Here is a 6,123-nt window from a genome sequence, read left to right as displayed (position 1 = left end):
CACTAATGGGTCAATCGGGGAGTTCTCATGCAGGTCCTCTTTTTCGTTCACCTGTGGAGTAAAAAATCGTACGAATACAGTCCACATATTCCAGAAATGATCGTTTTCTTTGACACGAAAAGGAGTAGAGCCGGAAGAGACTAGTATCATTAATTTGTAAAGAGACACATTTTCTAGTTAACTGTACACTGATGAGCAAATGTGAAGGGTTTTTTTACTAACAAAAATACGATGATATGGAGTACAAAAAAATTGTGACTGGATTTCATGTGTATGGGGACTCTTGCTGTTCAAGTTGTGTATTAATGACATGGCAGATAATAATAACCTCAGACATTTTGCAGATGGTGCAAGGTAATGACGTACTGTCTGGCAGAAGATGAAGAAATACCCACAGAAGGACAGCAAGAATGACTACAAGGCTTTCATCAATTAACATTTCCGGGCTGAGATGCCGTGGTCCATACATAAGAATCTCCCCTGACGTTTCGCCTTCGACTGCAGAAGGCATCCTCCGAAGACAATCGGCGAACTGCAACGAGAGCACTAGTGAGCACCGTATATATAAGCCATCTAGAGGGCGCCGCTGTCAATCACGTGACGTCGGCTGTGCTGTGATCTCTGATATAGCTCTCGTTGCAGTTCGCCGATTGTCCTCGGAGGATGCCTTCCGCAGTCGAAGGCGAAACGTCAGGGGAGAGTCTTATGTATGGACCACGGCATCTCAGCCCGGAAATGTTAAGTGATGACAACTCCTGCGGTGAAAGCCTTCATTCTATGACTACAAGCTTTATTGACTCACGGGAGAAGGCGAAGAAAATGTTGAAAAACCTGAATTGCCATGCGCTTGAAGATAAGCGCAAATTATTCCACGAAAGTTTACTTAGGAAGTATCAAGCGAAGAATCTTGAAATCTGCTGCAAGCCCCTGTCTATCCGTCCCGTGGCGACTGCGAAGATAAAACTGACTAATCACAGTGCGTACAGAGATACTTAAGCAGCCATCCTTCTTTAGCTCCATCCGAAACGGGAAAGTGGCAAGATGTTAAGTATCCCCTCTCATGCACTTCAGAGTAGTTTGCAGAGTACGTATGTACACTAGGGTGTAAAGCTTCAGAATGAAAATAACTTCCGCATGACGTGCCCTACCAACTAACGTAGCTTGTTAAAACTGGAACACAGGTAGAGTGAAATACACTGAGTCGAAAAAAGTCGTGGAATATCTCCTAATATCGTGTCGGACTCCGCTTTACCTGGCGTAGTGCAGCAACTCGGCGTGAAATGGACTAAACATGTCGTTGGAACTCCCCTGCAGGAACACTGGGCCATGCTGCCTCAATAGGCGTCCAAATTTGAGAAAGTGTTGCCGATGCATGATTTTGTGAACGATCATGTCCCATAAATATTCGATAGGATTCATGTCAGGCATTCTGGGTGGCCAAACAATTCGCTCTAATTGTCCAGAATGTTCTTCAAACCAATCGCGAACAACTATGGCCTGGTGACACGACGCATTGTCATCCTCGAAAACTCCATGTTGTTTGGGACCAAGAAGTCCATGAATGGCTGCAAACGTTCTCCAAGTAGCCGAACATAACCATTTCGACTCAATGATCGGTAATGTTGGAGCAGAAGACCCAGTCCATTTATGTAAGCACACCTCACATCATTATGGAGCCACCCCCTGCTTGCACAGTGCTTTGTTGACAACTTGGGTCCTTGGCTTAGTGGTGTCTGCGCCACACTCGAACGCTACCAACGGCTCTTACCAACTGAAATCGGGACTCATCTGACCAAGTCACGATTTCCCAGTCGTCTAGGGTGCAATCGATATGGTCACGAGGCGAGGAGAGGCGCTGCAGGCGATGTCGTAGCATCGGCACTCGCGTCGGTCGTCTGCTGCCATAGCCCATTAATGCCAAATGTCGCCATACTGTCCTGACGGATGCGTTCGTCGTACGTCCCAATTAATTTTTGCGTCTTTTTCACGGGGTGCTGTTCGTTTGTTAGCTCTGACAACTCTACGTAAACGTTGCTGCTCTCGGTCGTTTCGTGGATGCTGTCGGCCACTGCGTTATCTGTCTTGAGAGATAGCGCCTGAAACTTGGTATTAATGGCACATTCTTGACCCTGTGGATCCCGGAATAATGAATTCCCTAACAATTTCCGGAATGAAACATCCCATGCGTCTAGCTCCAACTACAGTTCCGCATTCAACGTCTGTTAATTCCCTTCGTGAGACCATAATCAGTCGGAAACCCTTTCACATGAGTCACCTGAGTACAAGTGACAGCTCCACCAATGCACTGCCCTCTTACACCTTGTGTACGCGAAACTACCGCCTTCTGTATATGTGCATATTGCCATCCCATGACTTTTGTCATCGCAGTGTACTAGAGCACAGTACAGAGGGTAACTGAGTGTAATACGCAATGGGGCGAACACAAATACCATTTTAAGCAAAAACAGTAAATACACTGAACTCACTGCGATTTATCATAGTCCTCTGGACATTACAAAAAGCGGAACATGGTCCTTTATAGGGTTTGTGATCACAACAGACGGCTGCGCATGCTCTGGCCCAAGGTTTGTAAGGAGTCCTTGTAGTATGATATTCATTCCTCCACCAGCACGATTCATAACTGTTCCCGGTCGTTGGTGCATGTGGACACGCTGGAACATATGAAGATGGCATCTGTTCTTTCGTACATATCCGAAAGAACAGATGCCATTGGTGACCGTGCAACTCTCTAGAACGAAATTACAATTAAATCAATACCATTAGCTGCAGAAGGGCGTTGATATACATCAACGGGGACAGTTGAAAATGTGTACCCCGACTGGGACTCGAACCCGGGATCTCCAGCTCACATGGCAGACGCTCTATCCATCTCAGCCACCGAGGGCACAGAGGTTAGTGCAACTGCAGGGATTTATCGCCGGCACACTGTACGAAAGACCAGATGCCATCTTCATATCTTTTAAGGCTAACTGGCTGATGACCTTCTTCAGTGCGGATGCACACGATTTGCTTGAACTCTTACGGGACTCGGTGGATTGTCTGCCGCGAGTAATGAGTATAATGGCAGGGGCACTACGAATGTATTGTGTGGACTTTAAGTTGAGAATGTGGGTCTCACGGGGAGCGTGCCGGCGGTAAAGCCCTGCTGTCGCATTATCCTCTGTGTCCTCGGTGGCTCAGATGGATAGAGCGTCTGCCATGTAAGCAGGAGATCCCGGGTTCGAGTCCCGGTCGGGGCACGCATTTTCAGCTGTCCCCGTTGATGTATATCAACGCCCCTCAGCAGCTAGTGGTATTGATTTAATTGTAATTTCACGCTGGAACATATCTCTTGTTTTGGAATAAAATAGGTGCTTGTTGGGGTTTAAGTCGGGGGAACGGGCAGATCAACCCATTCACTGAATATCCTCTCGTTCCGTGTGCTTCTACAGCTGCGCTGTTCGATGCGATCGCGCAGTCACCCTTAAGAAAGAAATCAGGATCGAAAAAGACGCGCATAGAGAAAGAGTACAGTTTCACAATTGTTTTGGCGGTCCAGGTGCGGGGAGGCATTATGTTGCGTGGGCGTATTGACCTCCAAATCTTTGAACACGGTGCACTCATCGGTCAACGTTATTACGACACTTTATTCATTCCCCATGTGCGTCTTTTCAATAGTTCAGTCGGGCCTGACTCCATTTTTAGGGTTCAGTACCTCATTCGCTGAAAATGGAATGCATGTAGGCTTACTTTGTTGTCTGTCTATCAGTCTGTCAAGATCCTTTTTTCACAGGATCGGCTAAAGGTATCAAATCTAAATTGGTATCAGTTACTAAGGTTTACGGATCCTTGCCGGAGTAAAAAATTTAAGCTTCTAAGTCAACGCATTTAAGAGATACGGCCATTTATGTCACATATTTTTATATTCGCAAAACTCACTTAAAGAAAAAAAAAGATATCCCCTTTATATGAGCTGTCTACATATACAATTAAGTTGTACAGAAGCCTTAGAGCGCCAGTCCTGTTCGCACTTGTCCGATTTTTATGGATGGTAATGCACGACCTCATCAAACAGCCCAAGTGGAGGAGCTCCTGGAACGTGGGATATCCGGCGACTGGACTTCGCCTGCCCGTTCCCCGACTTAAATCCAACAGAGCACATGTGGGACGCTTTGAGATAACATACTGCAGCATGTCTACGGGCACCAACGACCACCCAGCTAGTCGTCAATCGCGCTGTTGGAGGAATGGAACACCGCATTACAAGAGCTCCTTACCAACCTGGTGGCCGGGAGCTCGTGATAAATGACAATTTCAACAACCACGTAATCAAGAGATACTGCCATTTATGTCACATATTTTTATATTCGCAAAACTCACTTGTTGGCAGAACACTTAGAAGATGCGACAAACCCACTAAAGAGACATCCTATACTACACTTGTCCGTCCTCTGCTGAAATATTGCTGCGCGGTGTGGGATCGTTACCAGGTAGGATTGACGGAGGACATCGAAAAAATGCAAAGATGGGCAGCTTGTTTCGTGTTATCGCGCAATAGTGGTGAGAGTGTAGTGACGTAACAAGACTGTTACGCCACACGGTAGTAGCCGATTGAAAGGCACGCGTACACACATGCCGACGGGCGTCAAGTCTGGAACAGGATAACTATTGAATGGTAGCAAGAAAAGTACGGAGCTGCTTTATACTTAACTTTACTGATCCTTGTGATACATCTCTCTGGACTATACAAATGCGACTCGTAAGATACATGCACTGTTACAATTGGCGCCTTGCTAGGTCGTAGCCATGGACTTAGCAGAAGGCTATTCTAACTGTCTCTCGGCAAATGAGAGGAAGGCTTCGTCCGTATTGTCGCTAGCAATGCCGTCGTACAACTGGGGGCGAGTGCACATTCGTATCTCGAGACCTGCCTTGTGGTGGCGCTAGGTCTGCGATCACACAGTGGCGACACGCGGGTCCGACATGTACTAAATGGACCGCGGCCGATTTAAACTACCACCTAGCAAGTGTGGTGTCTGGCGGTGACACCACATTCCTCCCCCGCAAATCGGCGAACGGTCGTGAGATAAGGCTTCCGCCCGCCGTGGGGAGGACCCCATGTTGACGTAGGCGATGAGGTGGGGAGCCTCACAACAGGCGAGGCCGTGCCACCCGCACCCGGCCATTCGGTCCGAGGGGAGCTAGGAAACGCCTGAAAACCTAGTCCAGGGTGCACGTCAACATGCGGTGTATGCGCCCGTAAAGAGACAGGAGGGGCCGAAGGGTCGACCTCCATTGCGTCGGGGTAGCCGACGCGCGATGACGTCATGTGGTCCGGAGCGGGCGGGAGTTCCATGGCGGAGGGCAGCTGGTGACGGGAAGCGATCGGTGGTGCGTGACCCTGGGAGGCGCTTGGCGGCTGCAGCGAAGCGTCGAATGCGGGCGGCGCCGGCGGGAGAACAGGCGACGGCGGCGGCGGCGGCTGCGGCGGCGCGTCGCCATGGGGCAAAATGGAAGGCATCGTCGGTAACACCTGGGGATGAGGCGAGCCAGTAGATGGGTCCCCAGGGCGCTGACCGGACGGCACCGTCGCTGAAAGCAGACGGGGAGCGGCAGAACCCGGGCGACGACAGAGGCGCAGCTGATTGAGATGCCGACGCACCTCACCAGAGGCCCCCAAAACCAAATACATCGCGCGGCCGAGGCAGCGAAGAATGCGCCCTGCGAGCCAACGCCGTGAACCTCGATAGTTGCGATAAAATACAACGTCGCCTGGAGCAAAAGCAGGAGTCTGCCGCTGCACAGGAAACTGATGCGGCGGATGCAGCAAAGACATCAAGGTGCGATGAGGACGACCGTGGAGCAACTCAGCCGGCGAGCGACCATCTCGGGGCTGAGAGCGATACGAAGACAAAAAGAGCAACAATGCGTCCTCCCGAGAATGCGACTCTTGCAATTTCAACATCTGTGACTTAAAAGTCCGGACCAATCGTTCAGCGGCACCATTTGACTGAGGCGAAAACGGCGCGGATGTCAGATGTTGAATACCATTGGCCTGGCAGAATGACCGAAATTCTGCGGACATGAATTGTGGGCCATTGTCGGAAACAATAGTCTGCGGAA

The 6,123-nt window shown here is 49.5% G+C and overlaps 1 non-coding gene across 1 annotated transcript; it reads left to right on the top strand.

Moving 5' to 3' along the window:
* Positions 1 to 3,186: 3,186 nt before the first annotated feature.
* On the top strand, positions 3,187 to 3,260 carry Trnat-ugu. The gene has a single exon. It is a non-coding gene; the product is annotated as a tRNA-Thr (tRNA).
* The last annotated feature ends 2,863 nt before the right edge of the window (positions 3,261 to 6,123 follow it).

This window comes from Schistocerca piceifrons, chromosome 2 (genome assembly GCF_021461385.2).
Source record: "Schistocerca piceifrons isolate TAMUIC-IGC-003096 chromosome 2, iqSchPice1.1, whole genome shotgun sequence".
Taxonomy (NCBI): domain Eukaryota; kingdom Metazoa; phylum Arthropoda; class Insecta; order Orthoptera; family Acrididae; genus Schistocerca; species Schistocerca piceifrons.
This window is presented reverse-complemented; position numbering and strand designations above follow the sequence as displayed.